Source organism: Eleutherodactylus coqui, chromosome 3, assembly GCF_035609145.1.
Source record: "Eleutherodactylus coqui strain aEleCoq1 chromosome 3, aEleCoq1.hap1, whole genome shotgun sequence".
Classification (NCBI taxonomy): domain Eukaryota; kingdom Metazoa; phylum Chordata; class Amphibia; order Anura; family Eleutherodactylidae; genus Eleutherodactylus; species Eleutherodactylus coqui.
Window position 1 is genome coordinate 150,879,963 of NC_089839.1, and position 27,899 is coordinate 150,907,861.

Here is a 27,899-nt window from a genome sequence, read left to right on the forward strand (position 1 = left end):
AGCTGTACCCGTATATCTTTGTGCAAGCTACTAAGCAAACTAAGCTTTTATGTATTTTTTACATCTTTTGCTATCAACAATGAATTAGGAGCTTGTGGTAAAAGCCATTATTGTATAATACCCTAGACAAAAAATGTAAATACTTGAAGGAGTTTTCAGACTACCTGAGACTTCTTCACAACCACTTTGTACTTTCCGGTTGCTAATCGTTTTCTGATTCACACATGCTACTCCTCAACTTTGCAATTGGGTTTTAGACTCTATTTCTTACAGGGGTCACAGCACAAAATTAAAATCAATGTCCTAAGACCCCCCGGGGGCCTCTGCGCCATACTATCATGTACCGCAACCGCATCCATGAGTCCTATTCAAGTACCTTACTGTTCTTTCAATATAGGACGCTAGAACAGAGGTATAGCGCTAGGTCAATGTTTTTGACTACAACATGTTTTTGGGTAGGTAAGATATATTTAACCCCTTAACGCTTCAGGACATACAGTTACGTCCTGGATGTTTGGGGTTTGTATAGAAGGGATCGGGGGTCGATCCTGCTCCATACAATGCAGATGCTGACTCTTACAGCAGACATCTGTCCACAACAGCTCCGATAAGTAGCGCTGCTGATCGGAGCTGTTAATCCTGTAAATGCCACCATCAATTCTAACAGCTTGATAGAATGCCTGCCAGATCACGGTATAATGTAATGCTATGGGATTTCATCATACTGCAGGAGTGATCAAATCATCGAAATTCTTGTCCCCTATGGGAACTGTAAAAGTCTGAGCTATCAATGTAACACATTATTTACCCCGCACGGTAAATGTTAAATAAAAATAAAATCTATGCCAGAATTGCGCTTTTTTGGTCACACCGTCTCCAAGAAAAATGTAATAAAAAGCTATCAAAAAGTTGTATGTACTCCAAAATGGTACCCATAGAAACTACAGGACGTCCCTCAAAAAATGTGCCCTCGCACAACCGTGTTGACAGAAAAAGACAAAAAAGTTAGGACTATCAGAAGATGGTGGCAGAAAATGTAAAAAAAAAAAAAATAGAATATCTTTGGAAAAAAATAATACTACAGCAAACAAAAGAAAAAAACCCCCATAAATTTGGTATCAAAATAATTGTGCTGACCCATAGAATAAAGTGATATCATTTTTGTTGCAGGATGTATGCTGTAGAAACAAGGCACACCCAAAGATGACGGAATTAGTTTTTTTTTCCATCTCACTCCACTTAGAATTTTTAAAAGGTTTTTCAGTACATTATACGGTACATTACATAGTGCCATTGAAAAATACAACTCCTCTCGCAAAAAAACAAGCCCTCATACAGCTTCTTTGTTTCCCTGAAAATAAGACACCGTCTTATATGAATTTTTGCCTAAAAAAAAAGGCACAGTGTCTTATTTTCAGGGGGTGTCTAATACTTACCCAGCCGCCGGCATCTGTGTCCCTCGCATTGGTCCCTGTGCTGCTGCAGTTCTCAGCGCTGACAGGATTCTTTTCACTTGGTAACAGGGCTTTAAATAACCCAGCTCCAGTAAGCGCTGTGATTGGTTCTTTGAGGGCTGGCTCTAATTGTCTGGCACTCGATCCAATCACAGCGCTTACTGGAGGCAGGGGATTCAAAGCGCCGTCAACAGAAGATAATCCTGTCAGCGCTGAGAACTGCAGCAGTGTAGGGACCAGAGCGAGGGACACAGACGCCAGCGGCTGAGTGAGTATAAGCAATGAGGTAAAAAAAGCAATACTCACCTAGCCGCTGGTATCTGTGTCCCTCGCCCTGGTCCCCACGCTGCTGCAGTTCTCAGTGCTGACAAGATTCTCTTCTGGTGACGGGGCTTTGAGTACCCCGCCTCCAGCAAGCGCTGTGATTGGATTAAGTGCCAGCCAATCAAAGCAGCTGCTGGATGAACCAACACTGAATGGCTGTGAATAATCAACCGCCGGCTTCGATTGGCTGCCGTTTGATCCAATCACAGCGCTCTCTTCCCGGAGGCGGGGGATTAAAGCCCAGTCACCAGAAGAAAATCCTGTCAGCGCTGAGGACTGCAGCCTGCTGCAACGCCGAAGAGCAGTGCGAGGGACACGGATGCCAATGACTAGGTGAGTATTGATGTTTACTTTTTTTTTTTGAACCTAGTATAGCTAGGGCTTATTTTCGGGGGAGGCTTATATTTAACAACATCCTGATAAAAAAAGGTGGGGCGCATTTTCCAGGGAAAGGGGCGACAGGGACGGTACGTCAATGAATAAATAAAAATAGTTATGGTCTTCTAAAAGGGGGTAAGCAAAAACAAAAATGAAAGGGGAGGGGGTGCGCGTCTTTAAGGGCTTGAATGCAATTAGTAAACAGGTCAGGGATATCAGAGATTATGATGGCACCTCCTTGTGTTGATTAAATCTATAGCATGGATGTCTGCACAGGTGGATTCTGAAGGGAGGTCGAGATGGAATCAGATCCATATTTTACCTTCATAATCGGCTTTCTTTGTGGCCTCAAGGTTCCTCCACTCAGTTCCTACTAATCTGCTAAGTTCACCAAAAGAGTAGTCTGGATGTTGAGCTTTTATAACTGCCCTCATTTCACTACTGAAAAGGATATAACCGCTCATGTTAATCTTCCTCTTGCCTCCTTCTTTCTTAGTGCTGTTCTTGACAGATTTTGGTGTTGACTAAAATGGAGAAAACGTTAGATATTTTGTTCAAAATGTTCTAAAAAGTAACCCGACTCTTTATATATAAATAGAAAATAAGAATTTAGAATTACTGAAACCCAGTGGAAAAGCCTTTTCTTTGGTGGCTGTTGCCAACACCAGACAATCTTAGGCTAGATCTGTGGTTAGAGAGTGGACAGTTTCGGTATGGTTCTATGTTAGATGAGATCTAGGAAATGGAGACACATAAAGGAAAAAAAAGCAACAAGCTAGGAAGACATTCAGCAGATCTGCAAGCACAGCCACGACAAAGCAGCAATACCACGCAATCGGCCCTCCCACCCCAGAAAGAAGAGACTACTAGTCATCTAAATACCGGAAAACAATAGTGGGCCTGACCTTGGCTCTCAAAATTTACCTTTCCGTTGTCTAACAATTGTTTGGGTAATTTGCTGTCCACTGTCTCCCCTGGTTCGCCATCTTTCGTTTGTTTGTCACTGGGTGTCTCAGTGGGTTCTGCCTCTGTTAGGGTTCCCCCTTGCGTCAATGAGGGAGGGGAGGGCAGCCTGACTCCTGGCGTCAGGTCGTCGGTACATCGGGGGGAGCTTGGTTGTGGTTGTGCGGTGGCCTGATTTAGTGTTTTAAAACACCAATTGTAAAAGGATTAACAAAAAAAAATTCTGCATTTGTAAGAAAATAAAAACTCTACGTTCAGACAGGGAATTGCATGAGCGATGACACAACATGTATGTACGTGGTATTGCTGCTTTTCTTTATTCAGTCCAAGCGGCAAAGCCTCTGCAACAAACATGGAGCCCCAACTTATAATTCCATGAGCAAAAAGCACCGTGCTAATGACAGCGCATCACACGGAAAATGGAAAAGCCTTTTTACTTCATTAGTTGTACAGAATGATAGACTATCTGGACCAAAGTGGTTTTCACTTGGATTTTTTTTAATCCATCCACCAAAACCAAATCTGGTATAATGTACCTTTCCAGCTGTGTTACTACAAGAAACTAAAAAGTTCACGACTACTTCAGAGGCACTTGTGTATTGAGGCGTTAGTGGCTCTCCACTCCGGGGTCCTGAATGGTGGGGACTCTGCTAACAAGCAGTGACACTCACTATGGTGGACTCGGGCTATTCATCTAATTAGCCACATCTATAACACTATAGGTCACCCACTAGGGAGATTCTCTAGAAGTTTGGTAAAGTAAACTGCTGCAGATAACTTGATGAGCCGGATCGGGATAATCAGCCAATTTTAGCAGAGCTCTTACATAGAAGAGGTGTCTGTGGAGAGACTAGCCCATTAAATCAAGGAGGCCTGCAGAGAGAAAAACTGGGAAAAATGTAGAATGCAAGTCAAATAATGGTCGAACATATAGTGTTATTCTCCATGTACACACTGCAGCTTATTCTGAAAAGTCATCTGAAAGTGCAAATATGCTTTAAGCTATCTCTCGGGGTACTATGGTAGCTAAATCAAGACAGGATGTCCATGCACAGAAGAGTTACTCTACTGATGCTACCACGGCAATCTTAGGGCAAAGCATAATATGCACCAGTATAGTCAGATCAGAAGGAGAACTAAAAAGTATATATTGGTCATAATTTTTGAGCTATAGTTACACAAGTACAGAACCCCATTAAAACAAAAAATGGTAAATCCCACTTAAACAATTCTAGTCATAAGCGTTGTCCATTTTCAGTGTGAGCACTACAGACAAACAATAAACATGTTACCTGCACAATGAGTTAACAGGGGGAATAAAACATAGAACCATATCACTTCCAATATTTAATGTTAAAGGGGTTGTCTCATGAAAGCATGTGGGGTTATATACTTCTGTATGGCCATATGAATGCACTTTGTAATATACATTGTGCATTAATTATGAGCCATACAGAAGTTATTCACTTACCTGCTCCGTTGCTGGCGTCCCCGCCTCCATGGATCCATCTAAAATCGCCTCTTATGGCGATTTTAGACGCGCTTGCGCTGTGCGGTCTTCTGTCTTCTGAATGGGGCGGCTCTCCTCGTAGCTCCGCCCCATCAAGTGTGCCGATTCCAGCCAATCAGGAGGCTGGAATCGGCAATGGACTGCACAGTGAAGATCCCGGCGGCCATCTTACTAAGGTAAGTAAGAAGAAGGAAGAAGTCGCCGCAGCGCAGGGATTCGGGTAAGTACTACCCGTTTTTTTTTAACACATGCATCGGGTTTATCTCGCGCTGAACGGGGGGGCTATTGAATTTAAAAAAAACCCGTTTCGGCGTGAGACAACCCCTTTAAGTCCACTTTATGGCCCTGGGGGATAAAGATAAGTTAAACCTGGTCTGAAGTTTTGGTTGTATGGTATCTGGACATTACATAAAGTGCAAGCCTGATGAGGGCTGTATGTACTTCTCAACAACATAAACCCATCAACACTGCTTGGGTACAGAGTAGATTAGTGTATTCTCCCAGACTAGCTTTACTTTACTTGTTGAGGAGTGTATTGCATGAGATCTAATTCACCAGACAAGGGGGTTTGAAGTTGTGGAAGACTTGGGGCGTCCAACATCTCTCCATCATCATCTCCCATATCTTCAATGTCATCGTCACCACCTTCCAATTCTGCAAATTTTGCCTCCAAATCTTGGATCTTTTTTTTCCAATAGTGGAGATGGCTCTTTTTGAGGAACAATAGGTTTCCTAAGAAAACAAGCAGAATTGCAATTATACAGATTTGCCATCAATCCCTACTATTTCTACCTATTATACCTTAACAAATACCCCTTTCTAGGTGTTAAGATTCAGCACCAGGTTCATGTAAGTGTCTCCTTACTTGCACCTACCTATTATGAAAAGAGTCAAATCAAACAGGTAGAAATATATGACATCTAAAATTAGTGCCACTTGCACAAACACTAATAAAGCTGGATACAACGCTCCAATTCCCCCTATACCAGCACTTACAATCACTATTGGAAACAGGACCAATGGACTGTAAATAATCCTTGCCTCCTAGAAGCACCAGATCCCCTGAACTAGTGCTGGTCCCTCAGTAACTACATGGAACGGCGGGAGGATGCTTCTAGTAGCTACCAGTGGGATTAGATGGAAAATATAACAATTATAACCATTCAGCTCTTGGCATTTAAAGGGCCACTCCGGTGATTTTAATTATTCATTCATTATGCAGCTATCCCCCAAGTATATATAAGTGAGCTAGTATTACCTTAGTCAGTTATTCCTTTCTGTCCGAAACTCCTGGCCCTTTTTATCTCAGGTGGTCATGTGATCTATATTCTGACCAGCTCTGATCTACTTGGGCTTAAGTGCTCAGTTTTTTAGTCAGGCTGTGTGATGCTATTACATGGACTATCACTGATACTGCTTACAGGGGGACACGGATACACTGATCACAGTTACTGATGATGATCACACAGTTATAATAAAGGAGATGACAGCTCATCTTCTGACTGTATATTATGGTCTGCAGCTTATTTAGGTGAATGCAGAATGTAATAATACAGTCTAAAGCTGCTCATGCAATGCTCTGCTGATGTATCATGGGATTGATGTGAAAGTAAAAGTCTACACTGCATGGAAAGGATTACAATTCTACATAGGAAACCTCCAGAGTGGACAGGCAATCAGGTGAGGGGGGCAGAGATGGAAAAATGTATTTTCACCGAAGTAGTCCTTTAATTGCTAATTACATCACTCCCTCACAGCCAAGGTAGTAGATGATGCACCAGCTGAACATGACCATGGTCCATTCAGGACCAGAATGATACACGATCCCAGTTTGATTCTAATGTCAAATTCATAATCCCTTGATCGTTTTCCTTTGTGAAGTCAATAGCAGTTTCAGGTAATGGCAATTTTTATTTTATTATTTGGGTTGATTATGAGATTTTTGGTTATTACTTTCTTCTGACTAGTTTAGTTGAATAAAAAAAAAAATGAGTAGGGTCCATTACACTACTAGATGTCAGAAACGCTCTTTTCTCCTTAGGGAGAGCAACTATAAACTAAGTGAGGAGACTCAAATGGCCACGCACGCTCCTCTGGGTAATATGCAAATAAGGGAGATGGAATAAATCCTCCACAGTGCCACCTATTGAAAGGCAGCATTCCTTCGAGTCAAAGTGGGACTTTTTATACAAGTCTTCTTACAATGACTGGGAATCAAAATTTGATTCCCAGTCATTGTAAGAAGACTTGTATAAAAAGTCCCACTTTGACTCGAAGGAATGCTGCCTTTCAATAGGTGGCACTGTGGAGGATTTATTCCATCTCCCTTAACTACTAGATGTAAACCACCAGATAACATTACTACTACTGGGGTCATAGCGAATGGTGACCCAATGCTTTGAGGTTTGATCCTCCTACATTTGTGTTTGTAGCCTGAAACCATTACAGGAATTCTGGGCGCCAGATCAAGGGGGTTTCATGGTAATGAAATATTTGACATTCTGACATCTACCAATGCTCACTTCAAATCTACCCAGCAACAAAGTTATAGTTGTATTTTACCTGAAATGATAGATTTCATCATCCACAACCTTGGCGGACAGGGAAAACCTTTTTAACCCTTTAAATCTCTTCATTTGCTTGTCACTCTCGTTATAGCGACTCTCACACAGTAGTACATCATTTTCAGGAATTTCAGTTGGACGACAAGACAGGAAATCCTTGAAAGATAAAACCGCGCACTTTCCTAGAAAAGGCAAGAAAACATTAGATACTCTTATTAATGAGGATTTTGATCCTGTGGCACCAAAATTATCAGTGCAACCAACAAGCAAATAGAAGTAAACAGACATTTATAATCCGGACCGGCCAAGACAAAGTGAATGACCATTATATTTTAAGAATTAAATAGTAAACCCCTCATTTTTTTCAGTTTTTTTTCCTTTTAATATGACCCACAACCCCCCCCCCCACAAAAAACAGCATGCCGATGACCAAGCTCTTTGCAGAAACAGCTGGGTTCAAACATTCCGGTTTCAGCTGTTAACCCATTAATTGCTGCTGTAAATGTTGACAGTGGCATTTAAAATGTCCTGATCAGGTTAGAAATGTCCCAAATGCCCCACCCCCACCATGAGATCACAGGGTGCTGTTGGGGTGTCATGGCAGCCAGGGGCCTTTTGAAGGTCTGCCATGATGGTTTGTCTATTATAAGTATAATGCAACGCCGTCGTATTGCAGTCTACTACATAAGCAATCACATAATCGCAAGTTCAAGTCCTCTGTTAAGACTAAAAGAAAAAAGCATTTTAAATTACAGAAAATAAATACCGTATTTTCCGGTGTATAAGACGACTGGGCATTTAAGACGACCCCGACTGTCGACTTATATGCCGGGAATACACTGTAGAAAAAAAATCAATACTCGCCTCCTGCAGGCTGTCGCTCCCTCCTCCACGCCGACAGAGCAAAGGGCTGTAGCAGTAAGGGATTAATATAATAAATGGCACTCGGGTCAGAACATGAGATCTCGTGCTCTGGGACTTGACGCGTTACTGGGAACCTTAAAACAAGAAGTTTGGACCTCGCTCCTGCAGGAAGTGACATCATCTGTATGCTGTTGAGCAGATTTTGTTGTTTTATTTTATTTTATTTTTTATTTAAAAGGGTAAATAGACTGACGGGGGAGGAATAGGTAAGCATAGAATTTTTTAAAATTGATTTTCAAAATAAAACAGACACTTGTGACAGATCCACTATCCTCAGGTGGGCCATCTCGTCTGTGTTTTACCCTGCAAGTCTCATCATAGGTTTCCAACTGCAGCTGGTCCATCCAAGGGCAGTGGAGAGTGTGTGTGGTCTTAAACTTTTCTTTGGCATTTTAAATGAGTAAGTCTGAGAAAGTAGCGGCGATGTTGTTGGAAGTGGAACAGAGGGCCAGAGTCTAGGAATGAAGGCAGAACAGACACTAAGGAGGACACTAAGTAGGTTGACTATACATCAGAAAGGTATAGTCAAATTTTAGTTTAAAACTGGAAGACTGCGTTAAATCTCAACTTCTGATATAATGAAACTCTAGTACAAGTACCTGATTGTACCTAGAAAGCAGGCACACTTACCTAAAATGCAGGTCATGGGGCAGGTTTCTTCTAAGTTACTCGAGAACACTTCTTTCTTATAGAACATCTTGGTTGGCTCATGAATGGTCTCCTCGGGATGAATAAATATTGGGCCATAGAAATAGGCTGCTCCATCTCGAAGCCACATTTTTTTCGATTCTAAAAATGTAGAATATTACAAAATGTGATTAAAATCTTTTATGCCAAGTTCAGATTTGGAGATATAGAACAATTTACATGAAGGATAAACCTGCGTATTCGCCTTCAGAAATTTGTCTACCACCAAAAAAAAGTGAATGTTTAACAATGTTTTGGTATATATGCTGGGACTAGCTCCATGGACTCTGACCAAACACCACATTTTCAACTGTTAAAGAGGTTGTACCACAATTACAAGTTATTCCCTGTCCACAGGATAAGTGATAACATGCTGATCGGTAGGGGTCTCACTGCTGAGACCCCCACAGATCCCGAGTACAGAGGCACAGCTTGTGAGAGAGGAAAATAATTATTGGAACTGTAGTCCTTTACATGGTAATTGTATGCAATGCAAGTCCTGCTAGTGAGTGTTCAGACATATCCTCTAGTTATTTTTCCTTTATAGTCATTGGAGAAGCCTTTTGGACACCTAACAGTTTTGCCCAAGAAAAGTACTATTCTAACAGCTGTATATCTGCCTAGCATGGGGCTACCACTGTGGTATTGGTCTCTTGACTTTTAAGTAAGACCAAAGCAGCAGCAGTAGCCCAGTTCTAGGCGGATGCAGAGCAGGTTGAAGAGAGAGCTGCATGTACTAATCTTGCAGTTGTCACTTCAGGTGTGCAGAGACCAGAAAACAAGCAGGGAGGGAGAAAGGATCTGTCAGTATCCAGCCTGTGTTTTAAAGGCTTCAGATCATCCCATAAAAGGAAGTAATATAGGCTTTTGACCATGTTATCAACCACACTTTTCAATCAGAGAACAAACTTGCTCTCTGATTGTCACACATGCAGGTCTTTTTTTTATCCCCAGAAAAGGAGAGGTTAAATGAGCACCTGTTCATCTTTTCAACCTTCTGTACTTAAATAGGCTTTTATTAACTCTATAACCCAGTTACTTAACTTTTAAAGGAAAAAAAATATTTTTTTCTGTTACAGAATGTTTTATTAGTAAGAAAATAATAATAATTAATGTATCTGTATTGTCAAAAAATACAACTTGTGCTGCAAAATACAAGATCTCATGTAGCTACATATAATTACAAGATTTTAAAAAAAAAGTTATGACTGGTGGAACAAGATGGAAATATTTTTTTCTGGTCCTTAAAGTTAGCATTCACTACATCACTAAGGGCAGCATTTAAGGCAGACGAGTTATGTGCCAACTATATTTACTTGAGACATAAATTAAAATTCTACAAAAAAAAGTGGCATTTGCAGGAGGGATTTTTAAATTTCAAATATGACTGGTAAGCGGTTATAGCTTCTAATAAAAAATAAAATAAAATAAATGGGCTCAGGCTGATGGAGGACAAGATGACCGGACTCAGGCTCATGGATTTTGGCCATGTAATGCAAGCAGAGCCACTAGAAAAATCTATAATGCTTGGACTGATCAGCGACAAAAGAAGACGACCTGGCCGCTAAAGAATAAAATTGGCTTGATACCATCAAAGCTGATACTGGCATGAATATCAGACAACTGAAAGAAGCAGTGCAAAACGAAAAACACGGAGGGAGCTCGCCTTTAGGGTAGCGAATGACTAAACGGCTAACAATAATAATAAAAAAATGTATATAATTTAACAAAAGTTCAAAATTGCATACAGAACTACAACAATGGTCATTTTATCCACTTTACGCACCAGTGTGAAAACAGATTTCCTTACCTGCCCACCCTTGGCCTAACCAAGCCATGTGACTTTATAAACACACAATCTCCAACCTTCAGCCACATGTCGTTGTACCGAAGCTGCTCGTAATAGTGGCAACCAGGTTCCCCATTGGGCATATCAACAGGAACATCTTCCTTATCCTAGAAAGAAAAGAAAAATTGATCCATTGATGAGAAAGACTGAAAAAACGATAGCAGTTGTAATGAAACACATTTACGCCAACTGAACACCAATGCAGAGGAAATCTAACCTTTTCCAAGCAGATCGTGATATCCTCGTCCTTTGTGTCCTCCATGTTTTCTGAGGCTGCATCTTCATCTACCTTATCTTTATGTGCAAATACCGAGGCCACTCTCACAACGGGCAGAGGAATGTCCCTGGGCCTGAAGCGCACGGAGCTGACCGGCATTGTCCACAACTTAATCTTCTTAAAGGATTTGGTTTTGGCAGAATACCGGGACTCGCACACGTACACATCTTCATCTCTGTTCAGTTAGAAAATGAACACAAATCAACAAACAGGTAATAAAACACTTGGAACCACAGAAACTCACGAGCAGCACCAGCTTAGACTTCGAACATGGATGACACAATGGGGTAAATTTATAAAAATCAGTGTTTCTAATGCTAATCTTAAACTCTGCTGGCGTACAATATGCACATAGATTAAAAGGTGCACGCCTCTTCACATCTTAGGCGTTACTGACTCCTCCGTGCGCTTTCACAGAAATGTAGGACAGCTGGAGTACATTTCTGGCATAGTTAGTTTTTGGTATAAACTATCCCCTTCCCACTCCAGGACGTACATTTACGTCCTGGAGCGTCGGGGTATGTATGCAGAGAGGTCGCGGGGGCGACCTCTCTGCATACAGCGCGGGCGTCAGCTGTTTACTACAATTGCAATTGCCGCGTTAGGCCGTTTGGCCGGTCGCGGCTATTAACCCTTTAAATGCCGCTGTCAGTTCTGACAGCGGCATTTAAAGCCCCTGAACACTGTTCGGGTGTCCCGTACGGCCCCCCCCACGGTGAGATCAGGGGAGCCATGCAGGTGTCATGGCTGCCGGGGGCCTTCTGAAAGGGGAATGGCTTGATAGGCTGCCTGTCAGAACGCAGTATGACATAATGCTATAGCATTACGTCATACTGCAGGAGCGATCAAAGTATCGCACATTGTAGTCATTGTTAAAAGTAAAGGGAAAAAAAATACAGTTTTTTTAATTGTAAAAAAAAAAATTAAATAAAAAGTTTAAATCCCCCCTTTTGCAATATCTATAATTAAAAAGTCTAAATAATAAAATAAAAATACATATTTGATATCGCCGCGTCTGTAAAAGTGTGATCTATCAAAGTAGCGCATTATTTACCCCGCATGGTGAACGTCGTCCGAAAAAAAAATAAAGAACGCCAGAAATGCACTTTTTCAGTCACCCTGCTCCCAGAAAAAACACAATAAAAAGAGATCAAAAAGTTGTATGTATTCCGAATTAGTACTAACGGAAGCTACAGAACATTCTGCAAAAAATGAGCCATCGCTGAACTACGTCGACGGAAAAATAAAAAAGTTATTGTGCACACAAGATGACTGCAAAAAAGAATTGAAAAAAATTAAACGTCTTTGAAGAAAAAAAGAATAAAATATTATAGTAAAAAAAAAAATGTATACAGTTTGGCATCGTAGTAATCGTACCGGCCCATAGAATAAAGCTATCATGTCGCTTTTGTTGCAGGTAGTGCGCCGTTGAAACAAGACGCACTGAAAGATGATGGAATGTGTTTTTTTTATTTTTTATTTTACTCCACTTAGAATTTTTTAAAAGTTTTTCAGTACATTATTTGGTACATTAAATAGCACCATTGAAAAATACAACTTGTCCCACAAAAAACAAGCCCTTATACAGCGACGTCGATGGATAAATAAAAGGGGTTATGATTTTTTTAAGGGGGGGAGGAAATAACGAAAATGGGGAAAAAAAGGGCCGCGTCACAAAGGGACTATACATAAATGTGTCGGTCTGGGGTGGCGACGCCCCTCCCAACAAGCCACACCTCCTTTTCAGGTAAGTGCTGCACTGAAAAAGCCACCACATTTTTGTACACGTGTGCCTTGCACCAAATTTTGCAACATTTTTACTCCAACCCCCCCCCCCCCCCCAAAAAAAAAAACAGTGAGAACAACTCTTACCTTCACAAACATGATGACACATTTGCCAAGGATTTTATTTACAGGCACCTTGTTATAATAGTCACTCTTGAACACTTCCTTCTCTAAGAATTTACGAGTGGCGAGATGGAAGGTTTCATTGGGACGATAGAACCAACAGCCATACAGCCACTTCTCACCTGCAAAATAAAAGGTGCCTTTTGTCCTTTTTGTACTTTGGTCACAACGTTTACAAGTATATTCCGTTTTTCTTAGAAGGCTTTGTAACCGTTAGTTTGATATGTAACCCAATTAGGGATGATTGGGCCTGGGTTAACATTTGGTCTGCAACAATGATAACAATTTAGTAAAATATTATCACATTTTTCAAACCCACTTTTTTTTTTTTTAACCACGTGTCCCCTTGTGCATGAAGCAACTTGCGTCAGCGAACACACCAAGGCCTGTGACAGGCGGACATATTCAAGCCACATTTATGGGTCTGTAATCACGAACAAATATCCCAGCCTGACGGCGGGTCTCTTGATCCGAACTCCGAGCATCACAGGAACTTATGATGCTTGTAGCTCTGGTCAGGCCGGGACACTTGTCCGTCCTACAGGCACATATGTGCGGCCGGCATACAGTCATCTGTCACCAGGCTAAAGTTAACCATACACCAGAAAAAGCATCCGATGGTCGGATCAACGGACAATCTTATGTGTGTGTACATATGACCATTCCTCCAACCAAGATTCTTTGACATCTTATGTAAAGTGGCATATTAGAGTTAAAGCTTGCCATACAAATGACAATAAGTGAGGGCCGAACCCACGCTGGGCTGACCGCTGTCTTGTGTGTATGGCCAGCTTACCTGGGAAGCTGAAGCCACAGATGTTATGGCCTTACATCAATTACTATCAGTGCTTCCTAAAAGAGTCATTTTGATCATCTAGGTTTACTGCAAACGATGCATCCTCTTCATGTTACTTTTTTTCCTCTCTTATACAATATAATACAAAAATATACACAATATTATACAATAAAGGAAAGGCAAAGACTGAAATTCCTACCTGCATTGTCCTCCCAGAGGCGCTCAATGCAGACAATATGTGGCTGGAGGTTGGCCTCCGCGGGCTCCACATACACATAATCCCCAACGTGGTACATGCTGTTCTTAAAGCTGCAGTCTTGGCTGTAGGTTCGGTATTGTCCAGACTGGCCAGAACCTCCTCCAGGATCTTCACTCTTTTCTGCTTCTTAACAAAGAGGGTTAAAAAAATAATAATACGAGTTTAAAGGGGGGTTTCCGCACATATATTATTGAGGACATCCTCAGGATAGGTCATCAGAGGTTGGTTGGCTGGGGACTGCTGCTTAGGGTGATCTGATTGGGAATCAGCAGTCAGCGCCGCAATACGCAGAGGTCGAGCAGAAGCAGTTGGCTCTGACCTGTCTGGTGGCCAATGCTGGTAATTACAGGCGCAGTTCTTGTTGACTTTTAATTTAAGCTGAGCCTGCAATTATGAGCGCCGGCTGCTACAGAGCGGTTGGAGCCAGATGCTTACGCTCTAACCTCTATGTATGTGGCTCTAACAGTGGGCACCTGATCAGCCAGGGTACTGAGCAGGGAACCCCAGACGACCATTTATTGATGATCTGTTCAGAGGATAGTCCAGCAATATACACTCATTCTCAAAAAGTAATCCCTCCACTAGAAGTCGCTGAAATTGAATGAAACTTTCTCTGTGTGATTGTAATGTTGGTATAAATGTAAGTGATTACAATATCAGAGCGAAAGGATCATTTATTGTGGAGAACTAAACACTTGTAGGGAGGCTCTAGTACCCTGTTGTACCGCCTCTAGCTTGGATACAAGATGTGATATGGGCCGGCATGAAGGCTCTAGTACTGCCTCTAACTTGGATACAGGATGAGATACGGGCATGGAGGCTCTAGTACGCAGTTGGGCCGCCTCTATCTTCGATGCAAGATGTGATACCGGTGGACATGAAGGCTCTAGTATCCTGTTGGGCTGCCTCTAGCTTGAATGCAAGATGTAATACTGGTGGGCATGGAGGCTCTATTAGCCCGGTAAGCCGCCTCTAGCTTGGATGCATAATGTGACATGGGTGGGCATGGAGGCTGTAGTACCTTGTTGTACCGCCACTAGTTTAGATCCAAGACATGGAACAGGCATGCATGCAGGCTTTTGTACCCTGTTGTACCGCTTCTAGCTTTGATCCAAGATGTTATACGGAAGGGGGTGGGGGAGGGGGGAGCATGGAGGCTCTAGTACTCCGTTGGCCTGTCTCTAGCTTGGATTCAAGATGTGATACAGGTAGGCATGGAGGCTCTAGTACTCTGTTGGGCCGCCTCTAGCTTTGATGCAAGATGTAATATGGGTGGGCATGGAGGTTCTTGTACCCTGTTGTACCGCCTCTAGTTTGGATTCAAGAGGTGATACAGGCGACCATGGAGGAATACAGGTTTCGTATGGTATCCTGCGACATATCAGTCCAAATTTGCGGTAGATTGTGTAAGCTCAAAGGCTGTGGTGGATGGCTTCCCAGATGGGTCCATACATGTTCTATTGGAAATAAATCTGGGGATCTGGCAGCCATGGAAGTATGGCAATGTTGTGGAGGCATTCCTCTGACACCCTTGTGTGTGCGCGGACAAGCTCTCCAGGCACGAACTTAATGTGTTATAAGTATTCCACAACATTAAGATGAAGATATATATTGGAGCAGATTGAAGACGCACCATGTTTATGGTAGAAATTGTGCCACACACTGTCTTTCATGCTTTCTGTCACATTTATGATGTGCTTTAGACACTTTTTTTTACTCTGCTTCAGGTGAAAAAGGGGTCACTTCGTGGTAAGAAGTCATGACCTAAATGCAATATTCTGTGCCAAAATTTGGGCGCAAAATTTGGCATATACTAAACTAATAGGTGGTAAACAGAATAGACAGTGTAAACTTCCAATATCTAATTATTAGACAGTTTTAGCAAATCTGCCCCCTCTTTTTCTCAGGTTTTAGGGCCCTTTATGAGGGGTTACAACCTCAGTCAAAAGTCAAGCGTTCAAAAATGGTAGTTTTCCTACACAGATTATATGGGCGATCCCAATAACTGGCCCTCCAAAGCTTTCACTATACTCCATGTTGGGCAGTGGTCATCACTATGCTCATCACAGGTCATAATTCCACCAATTTTTTTTTACATCAAATTAAATGCAAAACTTCCAGAGACAGAGGACTTGTAGCTCCTTTATAGACATGAAGCTCAAACCTAATGACATGGTGTACAGCCTGGCCACGAGTTCTTGCACACCACTACATGCTGTATTTACCTTTCTTCTCCTCCTCTCTTTTGACCTTGTCTTCTTCTAATTCTTTTGGCAGCTTTTCCTTCTTTTCCTTCTCCACATCATTGTGAAGGTGTTTGGTTGTGTAGCTCAAGGCTGGAGAAAGAAGGATCTCGCCGTTTTTGCAAAGTTCATCTCTTATCTTAATAAAGAACTGTTGAAGCTCTACAGAGTCCTCGTAGATTTCAGAGTCCGTCCTTTGTAGAAGAAAAAAGGGATGAGAAGCACGTTGAAGACTCATCAATGAAGACACTTAAGCTGCCCATACACCTTCAACAACTGTCAGAAGAGCCGTCTCCACCGGTAAGGGTGCAAAACGTCTGACACGTTTCCACATGAAGAAGTGACGTCACTTTTGAATATGTATACACGTGGAATCAGTCTTGCCACATCTTCTCCTCCCCTAGCGGCTCCCCCTGGGTCACCTCAACGCAAGCCGGCCGCATCCTCTTCCTCCTGTTATGGAGTGTCCATTCTCTGTAGTCTCCTTCCTGCAGGGTATTGTACGTTACGTCACTAGTGACGTAGCGTTCACTGCCTAGCACAGAATGCTGAGCTGATGCAGAGACTGCGCATGCGCGCTGTCTCGCCGCGAGTGTTCATACACTATTGTCGCAAAACAGCGTGCATGTGCAGTCTCTGCATTAGCTCGGCGCTCCATGCTGGGCAGTGAATGCTACATCACTAGTGACTGGGTACACTGACCTGCAGGAAGCAGAATGCCGAGAATCTATGTAACATCACAGGAAGAAGAGGGTACAGCCGGCTGGAGGCGAGGTGACCCGGCGGACTGCAGGAGCCAGGAGAAGATCGGGGAGGAGAAGATGCAGTAAGAAGATTGGGGAGGAATAGGTAAATATTGTTGTCTTTTTTTTTCAATCTCTGACATGTGTCACTTTAACATAGCATAACTGTAAAGTTTTTGCATACCCAAGTAATTCTAAGATTGTTTTTTTGCCACATATTGTAAAAATAGACTGACAATTTGTGTATATTTAGCGCCAAAATTGGAAAAATTTTGAAAAAAAAAATTGTAATTTTAATCACATCTTCAACTGCAATATCTCAAATTATGTGCAAACATATTATACAAATTTCCATCCGTTTACTTTATTCTGGAAGCACATTGGAAAAACGTTTACATTTTGTATGTCTAAATGGTTGAAAAACACCCTAACATTAAATATTAACATTTTGAGGAACACTTTGTTTTGTTTTTCCTTTGTTTTCCTGCACCAAGCCAAGCTTGCAAAGGCGCATAGGTGTCAGAATGATAGACACCCCCACAAATTACCCCATTTTAAAAACTACACCCCTTACTGTATTCACTGAGGGGGGTCATGAGCATTTTTACCTCACAGTTTCTTTTCACGAGTTAATGCAATTTAGAGGAGAAAGAAAAAAAAAATCATATTTTTGCTAATATGTCATTTTAAAGGCATTTTTTTTCTATAGTACACATGAAAATGAGGATTTACAGCTCAAAATGGATGTTTGTCCTGTGTTCAGAAACATAGCCGTTGTGGCCCTAGTCATATGTCCGTATGAGCAACGGAGCCCAAACCAAAAGCAGCAGCGGGTGGCTTTCAGAACAGAGATTTAGCTTAAGTGTTTTAGGCCCCATAGCCCACTTTTAGAGCCCTTGAGCCGCCAAAACGATGGAGAACCCCCACAAATGACCTCATTTTAAAAACTAGACCCCTTAACAAATTCATCGTATTTTGACCCCACAGTATTTGAATAAATCTAAGCAAAGCAGAAGCAAAAAATTACGATTTTCATTTTTTGGCAATTGTGTCATTTTAAAAGCTGTTTTTTGTACAGCACATATATGAATGAAGATTTACACCCCAAAATGGATCCCCGTTTGTTCTGTGTTCACGAACATTCCAATTGAAGCCCGAATCTGACCGGACACATGAATAGGTTTGTAATGGAGGGGACACCCTTTGGCTTTGAGGCCACAACTGAGTAAATTCCAGGCCCAATTGCTCACTTGTAGAGCCATCAAGATGCCAAAACTAATGACCACTAATGACCCCATTTTGAAATCAAGCACCCCTTAGCCCATTTATCTAGGTGTGTACTTTAAGCATTCTTACCCCACAGTTTTTTCCCCAAAATTATGAAGCATGTGAAAAATACATATAATTAAATTTTTTTCACTTTCATAGATATTCTTTTTTCAACCAGGAAAAACTGGAGAGACTCACCCCAAATTTTATAGCACTAGGTCTTCTATGTTCTGCAATACCCCCATCATATCCCCAATCTGTTTACTGGACACATGATTAGGCCCATAATGGAGGGAGCATCCATTGGATTTCAAGACACAGCTGAGTAACATTCAGGCTCAATTGCCCACTTACACAGGAAAAAAAATGGACTCCCTAAAAATAATCCCATCTACTTTCTGGCATTTCCCAAATCTTAGATAAAAGTAATTATGTAAACAGTGTGGTATGTCCGAGGACAAGGGTAATTACGGAGGCCTGGATGGGCACATGGGGCAATAAAACCGGGTATCCCTCCTCCTCCCATGCTTTTTGGGGGGTATTTCTTGACCTCAGTGGCAGGGATGGGGTGTAGAAAGTGGTGCCCTGTGAGGCTTGGTAAGCTTGCTGAGGTCCGGCGGTCTCTCACAGAAGGCGCTCAACAAGCTGCTCCCGGAACTGCAGGAATGGCGAGCGTTCCCGGGGCTTCTTGTAAATTACGTATTACAGGTAGCGGTCTGAATAACGCCGGCTTCACACAGCCGGATGTGGAATCAGCTTATGGCGGCATAATGTACTGCACATAACTGTGTTCTCACACAGGCGGTCATGCGCACTCCACCTTTTTGTTTGTTTGTATTTCCTGTGCTGTTTAATCATGTATGGGCTGCGGCGAATATCTGCGACCATACAGCACAACGGGGTCTATGTTGCAGATATCCGCGGTAAAAGCGAGCATTCTGCGTTCTATTTTTTTTTTGTTAGTGGATTATGTAATTCCGACCACTAATGTGAGCGCAATTGTTTAATTCAATGCACTTCACTGTTCCACATACTACTGCAAATCAAACTTAAAAAAACTATATAAACTTTTATGCGATCGCCGCTATCCATTGGATAATGGCAATCGCGTAATTGGGGGGTCACATGCCGTAGCACCCACACGATAGCTCCAGGATTTTGGGTACCTCTGGTAGCCGATAGCAGGGAACTGTCGTACGCACAGACCTCAGGCCTTTACTCTACAGGGCCGGCATGCTTTTACGGACATGTAGACTAAAGCCCAGACACGCAGGAGGGGAAAACACGTATGGTCACTAAGGGGTTAACTTCTCTTTGGTTGAATTTCACTGGAGGAAATAATGCAGAGCAATCCGTACATTTAGTGCAGCGACATGAAATGTAATTATTTAGTAAAGCGCACGCATTTTTAATTGGGTCCTACAGAAGACGATTGGAGGATCTGCAGCCCGATATCAATAAATGTCACTATGAAGGCTGAATAAGATCTGTAGAAATGGAGGACTCAAAAAAATAACAAAAAAAAGTGTGATAACATACATTATATCTACCCAAAACATGCTACCACCTGCAGATCGCCCCAAAAAAGTCCTTAGGGTGACTACCCACTAGCCTTTGCGAATTTGCTCCTTTTTTTCCCAGGTGTATAGGGGCTTTCTAATGTTAAAAACGCATCGCCGCAAAAAAAAACACCCAAAAAACGCAATTTACCGCGAAATCACGTTTTTGCACAATGCAGTTTAAACAAGTCCCATAGGCCCCTGGAGAGAAAAAAATGCGAATTCCGCAGTGAAAAAGAATTGTATTGGGTAGTCAACCGTATACAGCAAAAATAAAAAATATATAAAAACCTTGTGACTTGAGAAATGGAGATGAAAATACCCCAAAATAAGTTGCATCATTAGGTCCAGCCCATGTCACTAAGGGGTTAATGCTTTAACCATGATACACAGGACAACATTGGCAGTTATAATGACATCACATGACATCACAATGGGCTCAGAATGTTCAAAGCTCTAACCAGAGCCATCTTGCATCATTTGAGTTTGACAACTTGAAGAGGCCAGACAGCAGGTACGCAGCTGGCGGGGTGGGGAGGGGAGGTGCCCTGGGCGTCCCAATGGCAGCTGGCGGGGTGGTGAGGGGCTCTGGGCGCCCCAAAGGCAGCAGGCAGGGTGGTGAGGGTCCCTGGGCGCCCCAAAGGGAGCTGGCGGGGTGGTGAGGGGCCCTGAGCGCCCCAAAGGCAGCTGGTGGGGTGGTGAGGGGCCCTGGCGCCCCAAAGGCAGCTGGCGGGGTGAAGAGGGGCCCTGGGCGCCCCAAAGGCAGCTGGCGGGGTGAAGAGGGGCCCTGGGCGCCCCAAAGGCAGCTGGCGGGATGAAGAGGGGCCCTGGACGCCCCAAAGGCAGCTGGCGGGGTGAAGAGGGGCCCTGGACGCCCCAAAGGCAGCTGGCGGGGTGGTGAAGGGCCCTGGGCGCCCCAATGGCAGCTGGCAGGGTGGTGAGGGGCCCTGGGTGCCCCAATGGCAGCTGACAGGGTGGTGAGGGGCCCTGGGCCCGCAGCGGATTAGCCGTCCCGTGTGGACGAGATTTCTGAGAAATCTCATCCACATGGCTGGCTAATACCGAGATTAGCGGCCGCGGTGGGTTTTGCCGCGGCCGATCTACTGCGGCAAAACCGCGGCAAATCCGCCCTGTGTGAATCCAGCCTTAAGGTAGATCACAGCCTTTTTATACTATTGGATAACGCCGATCACGTGACCGGGGACCACTCATTCGGGCCTCCGGTCACTGCTTAAAGCTCTTGGCTACCTTTGGTAGTCAGGAGCAAGGGGATTTTAAATTTTCTGGGCCCTACCCGGCTTCTGCGTATGTGTCCGTCATGTTGCCGGCGTGCGCATGCACAGAATTCACGGAAGGTCCACGGATAAAGATCCCATCGGGGGTCTAATCCAGGGGCCTTAGATAAGTTATCTCATCTTACCCTAAAAAATACGATTTTTTTAAACGTTACTTGATCGCTTTTATCATCGGATAACAAAGATCAGGTGACCGGAGGGGGGGAGGAGCTTAAAAAAAATATAAACTTTTAGGTGATCGCCGCTATCCATTGGATAATGGCAATCGCGTAATTGGAGGGTCACATGCCGTAGCCCCCACACGATAGCTCCAGGATCTTGGGTACCTCTGGTAGCCGATAGCAGGGCAATGTCATACGCACAGACCTCAGGCCTTTACTCTACAGGGCCGGCATGCTTTTACGGACATGTAGACTAAAGCCCAGACACGCAGGAGGGGAAAACACGTATGGTCACTAAGGGGTTAACTTCTCTTTGGTTGAATTTCACTGGAGGAAATAATGCAGAGCAATCCGTACATTTAGTGCAGCGACATGAAATGTAATTATTTAGTAAAGCACACGCATTTTTAATTGGGTCCTACAGAAGACGATTGGAGGATCTGCAGCCCGATATCAATAAATGTCACTATGAAGGCTGAATAAGATCTGTAGAAATGGAGGACTCAAAAAAATAACAAAAAAAAGTGTGATAACATACATTATATCTACCCAAAACATGCTACCACCTGCAGATCGCCCAAAAAAAGTCCTTAGGGTGACTACCCACTAGCCTTTGCGAATTTGCTCCTTTTTTTCCCAGGTGTATAGGGGCTTTCTAATGTTAAAAACGCATCGCCGCAAAAAAAACACCCAAAAAACGCAATTTACCGCGAAATCACGTTTTTGCACAATGCAGTTTAAACAAGTCCCATAGGCCCCTGGAGAAAAAAAAAATGCGAATTCCGCAGTGAAAAAGAATTGTATTGGGTAGTCGACCGTATACAGCAAAAATAAAAAATATATAAAAACCTTGTGACTTGAGAAATGGAGATGAAAATACCCCAAAATAAGTTGCATCATTAGGTCCAGCCCATGTCACTAAGGGGTTAATGCTTTAACCATGATACACAGGACAACATTGGCAGTTATAATGACATCACATGACATCACAATGGGCTCAGAATGTTCAAAGCTCTAACCAGAGCCATCTTGCATCATTTGAGTTTGACAACTTGAAGAGGCCAGACAGCAGGTACGCAGCTGGTGGGGTGGGGAGGGGCCCTGGGCGCCCCAATGGCAGCTGGCGGGGTGGTGAGGGGCCCTGGGCGCCCCAAAGGCAGCAGGCGGGGTGGTGAGGGGCCCTGGGCGCCCCAAAGGCAGCTGGCGGGGTGGTGAGGGGCCCTGGGCGCCCCAAAGGCAGCTGGCGGGGTGGTGAGGGGCCCTGGGCGCCCCAAAGGCAGCTGGCGGAGTGAAGAGGGGCCCTGGACGCCCCAAAGGCAGCTGGCGGGGTGGTGAAGGGCCCTGGGCGCCCCAATGGCAGCTGGCAGGGTGGTGAGGGGCCCTGGGTGCCCCAATGGCAGCTGGCGGGGTGGTGAGGGGCCCTGGGCCCGCAGCGGATTAGCCGTCCCGTGTGGACGAGATTTCTGAGAAATCTCATCCACATGGCTGGCTAATACCGAGATTAGCGGCTGCGGGCGGTTTTGCCGCGGCCGATCTTCTGCGGCAAAACCGCGGCAAATCCGCCCTGTGTGAATCCAGCATTAAGGTAGATCACAGCCTTTTTATACTATTGGATAACGCCGATCACGTGACTGGGGACCACTCATTCGGGCCTCCGGTCACTGCTTAAAGCTCTTGGCTACCTTTGGTAGTCAGGAGCAAGGGGATTTTAAATTTTCTGGGCCCTACCCGGCTTCTGCGTATGTGTCCGTCATGTTGCCGGCGTGCGCATGCACAGAATTCAGGGAAGGTCCACGGATAAAGATCCCATCGGGGGTCTAATCCAGGGGCCTTAGATAAGTTATCTCATCTTACCCTAAAAAATAAAATTTTTTTAAACGTTACTTGATCGCTTTTATCATCGGATAACAAAGATCAGGTGACCGGAGGGGGGGAGGAGCTTAAAAAAAATATAAACTTTTATGTGATCGCCGCTATCCATTGGATAATGGCAATCGCGTAATTGGAGGGTCACATGCCGTAGCCCCCACACGATAGCTCCAGGATCTTGGGTACCTCTGGTAGCCGATAGCAGGGAACTGTCGTATGCACAGACCTCAGGCCTTTACTCTACAGGGCCGGCATGCTTTTACGGACATGTAGACTAAAGCCCAGACACGCAGGAGGGGAAAACATGTATGGTCACTAAAGGGTTAACTTCTCTTTGGTTGAATTTCACTGGAGGAAATAATGCAGAGCAATCCGTACATTTAGTGCAGTGACATGAAAATTAATTATTTAGTAAAGCGCACGCATTTTTAATTGGGTCCTACAGAAGACGATTGGAGGATCTGCAGCCCGATATCAATAAATGTCACTATGAAGGCTGAATAAGATCTGTAGAAATGGAGGACTCAAAAAAAATAACAAAAAAAAGTGTGATAACATACATTATATCTACCCAAAACATGCTACCACCTGCAGATGGCCAAACAAAAGCAAGTCCTTAGGGTGACTACCCACTAGCGTTTGTGAATTTGCTCCTTTTTTGCCCCAGGTGTATGGGGCTTTCTAATGTTAAAAACGCATCATGGCAAAATCGCAATTTACTGTGAAATCACGATTTTGCGCAATGCAATTTTGACAAGTCCCATAGGCCCCTGGAGAAAAAAAACACTGCGAATTTCGCAGTGAAGAAAAAAACTGTATTAGGTGGTCAACCTTACACAGCAAAAATAAAAAAAATTAAAAAAAAACCTATGACTTGAGAAATAGAGATGAAATTACCCCAAAATAAGTTGCATCATTAGGTCCAGCCCATGTCACTAAGGGGTTAATGCTTTAACCATGATACACAGGACAACATTGGCAGTTATTATGACATCACATGACATCGCAATGGGCTCAGAATGTTCAAAGCTCTAACCAAAGCCATCTTGCATCACTTGAGTTTGACAACTTGAAGAGGCCAGACGGTAGGTACGCAGCTGGCGGGGTGGGGAGGGGAGGTGCCCTGGGCGCCCCAATGGCAGTTGGCGGGGTGCTGAGGGGCCCTGGGCACGCCAAAGGCAGCTGGCAGGGTGGTGAGGGGCCCTGGGCGCCCCAAAGGCAGCTGGCGGGGTGGTGAGGGGCCCTGGGCGCCCCAAAGGCAGCTGGCGGGGTGGTGAGGGGCCCTTAGGGGCCCTGGGCGCCCCAATGGCAGCTGGCGGGGTGGTAAGAGGCCCTGGACGCCCCAAAGGCAGCTGGCGGGGTGGTGAGTGGCCCTGGGCGCCCCAAAGGCAGCTGGCGGGGTGGTGAGGGGCCCTGAGCACCCCAAAGGCAGCTGGCGGGGCGGTGAAGGGCCCTGGGCGCCCCAAAGGCAGCTGGCGGGGTGGTGAGGGGCCCTGGGCGCCCCAAAGGCAGCTGGCGGGGTGGTGAGGGGCCCTGAGGGGCCCTGGGCGCCCCAAAAGCAGCTGGCGGGGTGGTGAGGGGCCCTGGACGCCCCAAAGGCAGCTGGCGGGGTGGTGAGGGGCCCTGGGCGCCCCAAAGGCAGCTGGCGGGGTGGTGAGGGGCCCTGGGCGCCCCAAAGGCAGCTGGCGGGGTGGTGAGGGGCCCTGGGCGCCCCAAAGGCAGCTGGCGGGGTGGTGAGGGGCCCTGAGGGGCCCTGGGTGCCCCAATGGCAGCTGGCGGGGTGGTGAGGGGCCCTGGACGCCCCAAAGGCAGCTGGCGGGGTGGTGAGGGGCCCTGGGTGCCCCAAAGGCAGCTGGCAGGGTGGTGAGGGGCCCTGAGCGCCCCAAAGGCAGCTGGCGGGGTGATGAGGGGCCCTGGGCGCCCCAAAGGCAGCTGGCGGGGTGGTGAGGGACCCTGGGCGCCCCAAAGGCAGCTGGCAGGGTGGTGAGGGGCCCTGGGCGCCCCAAAGGCAGCTGGCGGGGTGGTGAGGGGCCCTGAGGGGCTCTGGGCGCCCCAAAAGCAGCTGGCGGGGTGGTGAGGGGCCCTGGGCGCCCCAAAAGCAGCTGGCGGGGTGGTGAGGGGCCCTGGGCGCCCCAAAGGCCGCTGGCGGGGTGGTAAGGGGCCCTGGGCGCCCCAAAGGCAGCTCGCGGGGTGGTGAGGGGCCCTGGGCTCTCCAATGGCAGCTGGCGGGGTGGTGAGGGGCCCTGAGGGGCCCTGGGCGCCCCAAAGGCAGCTGGCGGGTGGTGAGGTGCCCTGGGCGCCCCAAAGGCAGCTGTGGGGTGGTGAGGGGCCCTGGGTGCCCCAAAGGCAGCTGCGGGGTTGTGAGAGGCCCTGGGCGCCCCAAAGGCAGCTGGCGGGGTGGTGAGGGGCCCTGGGCGCCCCAAAGGCAGCTGGCGGGGTGGTGAGGGGCCCTGGGCGCCCCAAAGGCAGCTGGCGGGGTGGTGAGGGGCCCTGGGCGCCCCAAAGGCAGCTGGCGGGGTGGTGAGGGGCCCTGGGCGCCCCAAAAGCAGCTGGCGGGGCGGTGAGGGGCCCTGGGCGCCCCAAAAGCAGCTGGCGGGGCGGTGAGGGGCCCTGGGCGCCCCAAAGGCAGCTGGGGGGTGGTGAGGGGCCCTGGGCGCCCCAAAGGCAGCAGGCAGGGTGGTGAGGGGCCCTGGGCGCCCCAAAGGCAGCTGGCGGAGTGGTGAGGGGCCCTGGGCGCCCCAAAGGCAGCTGGCGGGGTGGTGAGGGGCCCTGGGCGCTCCAAAGGCAGCTGGCGGGGTGGTGAGGGGCCCTGGGCGCCCCAAAGGCAGCTGGCGGGGTGGTGAGGGGCCCTGAGGGGCCCTGGGCGCCCCAATGGCAGCTGGCGGGGTGGTGAGGGGCCCTGGACGCCCCAAAGGCAGCTGGCGGGGTGGTGAGGGGCCCTGGGCGCCCCAAAGGCAGCTGGCGGGGTGGTGAGGGGCCCTGGGCGCCCCAAAGGCAGCTGGCGGGGTGGTGAGGGGCCCTGGGTGCCCCAATGGCAGCTGGCAGGGTGGTGAGGGGCCCTGGGCCCGCAGCGGATTAGCCGTCCCGTGTGGACGAGATTTCTGAGAAATCTCATCCACATGGCTGGCTAATACCGAGATTAGCGGCCGCGGTGGGTTTTGCCGCGGCCGATCTACTGCGGCAAAACCGCGGCAAATCCGCCCTGTGTGAATCCAGCCTTAAGGTAGATCACAGCCTTTTTATACTATTGGATAACGCCGATCACGTGCCCGGGGACCACTCATTCGGGCCTCCGGTCACTGCTTAAAGCTCTTGGCTACCTTTGGTAGTCAGGAGCAAGGGGATTTTAAATTTTCTGGGCCCTACCCGGCTTCTGCGTATGTGTCCGTCATGTTGCCGACGTGCGCATGCACAGAATTCACGGAAGGTCCACGGATAAAGATCCCATCGGGGGTCTAATCCAGGGGCCTTAGATAAGTTATCTCATCTTACCCTAAAAAATACGATTTTTTTAAACGTTACTTGATCGCTTTTATCATCGGATAACAAAGATCAGGTGACCGGAGGGGGGGAGGAGCTTAAAAAAAATATAAACTTTTATGTGATCGCCACTATCCATTGGATAATGGCAATCGCGTAATTGGAGGGTCACATGCCGTAGCCCCCACACGATAGCTCCAGGATCTTGGGTACCTCTGGTAGCCGATAGCAGGGCAATGTCATACGCACAGACCTCAGGCCTTTACTCTACAGGGCCGGCATGCTTTTACGGACATGTAGACTAAAGCCCAGACACGCAGGAGGGGAAAACACGTATGGTCACTAAGGGGTTAACTTCTCTTTGGTTGAATTTCACTGGAGGAAATAATGCAGAGCAATCCGTACATTTAGTGCAGCGACATGAAATGTAATTATTTAGTAAAGCACACGCATTTTTAATTGGGTCCTACAGAAGACGATTGGAGGATCTGCAGCCCGATATCAATAAATGTCACTATGAAGGCTGAATAAGATCTGTAGAAATGGAGGACTCAAAAAAATAACAAAAAAAAGTGTGATAACATACATTATATCTACCCAAAACATGCTACCACCTGCAGATCGTCCAAAAAAAGTCCTTAGGGTGACTACCCACAAGCCTTTGCGAATTTGCTCCTTTTTTTCCCAGGTGTATAGGGGCTTTCTAATGTTAAAAACGCATCCCCGCAAAAAAAACACCCAAAAAACGCAATTTACCGCGAAATCACGTTTTTGCACAATGCAGTTTAAACAAGTCCCATAGGCCCCTGGAGAAAAAAAAATGCGAATTCCGCAGTGAAAAAGAATTGTATTGGGTAGTCAACCGTATACAGCAAAAATAAAAAATATATAAAAACCTTGTGACTTGAGAAATGGAGATGAAAATACCCCAAAATAAGTTGCATCATTAGGTCCAGCCCATGTCACTAAGGGGTTAACGCTTTAACCATGATACACAGGACAACATTGGCAGTTATAATGACATCACATGACATCACAATGGGCTCAGAATGTTCAAAGCTCTAACCAGAGCCATCTTGCATTACTTGAGTTTGACAACTTGAAGAGGCCAGACAGCAGGTACGCAGCTGGCGGGGTGGGGAGGGGAGGTGCCCTGGGTGCCCCAATGGCAGCTGGCGGGGTGGTGAGGGGCCCTGGGCGCCCCAAAGGCAGCAGGCAGGGTGGTGAGGGACCCTGGGTGCCCCAATGGCAGCTGGCGGGGTGGTGAGGGGCCCTGGGCGCCCCAAAGGCAGCAGGCAGGGTGGTGAGGGGCCCTGGGCGCCCCAAAGGCAGCTGGCGGGGTGGTGAGGGGCCCTGGGCGCCCCAAAGGCAGCTGGCGGGGTGGTGA

At 46.1% G+C, this 27,899-nt stretch overlaps 1 pseudogene; it reads right to left on the reverse strand.

Annotated features, from left to right (window-relative positions):
- LOC136620185 (protein polybromo-1-like) overlaps window positions 1-27,899 on the reverse strand; it is a 42,972-nt pseudogene that overhangs the window by 4,289 nt on the left and 10,784 nt on the right.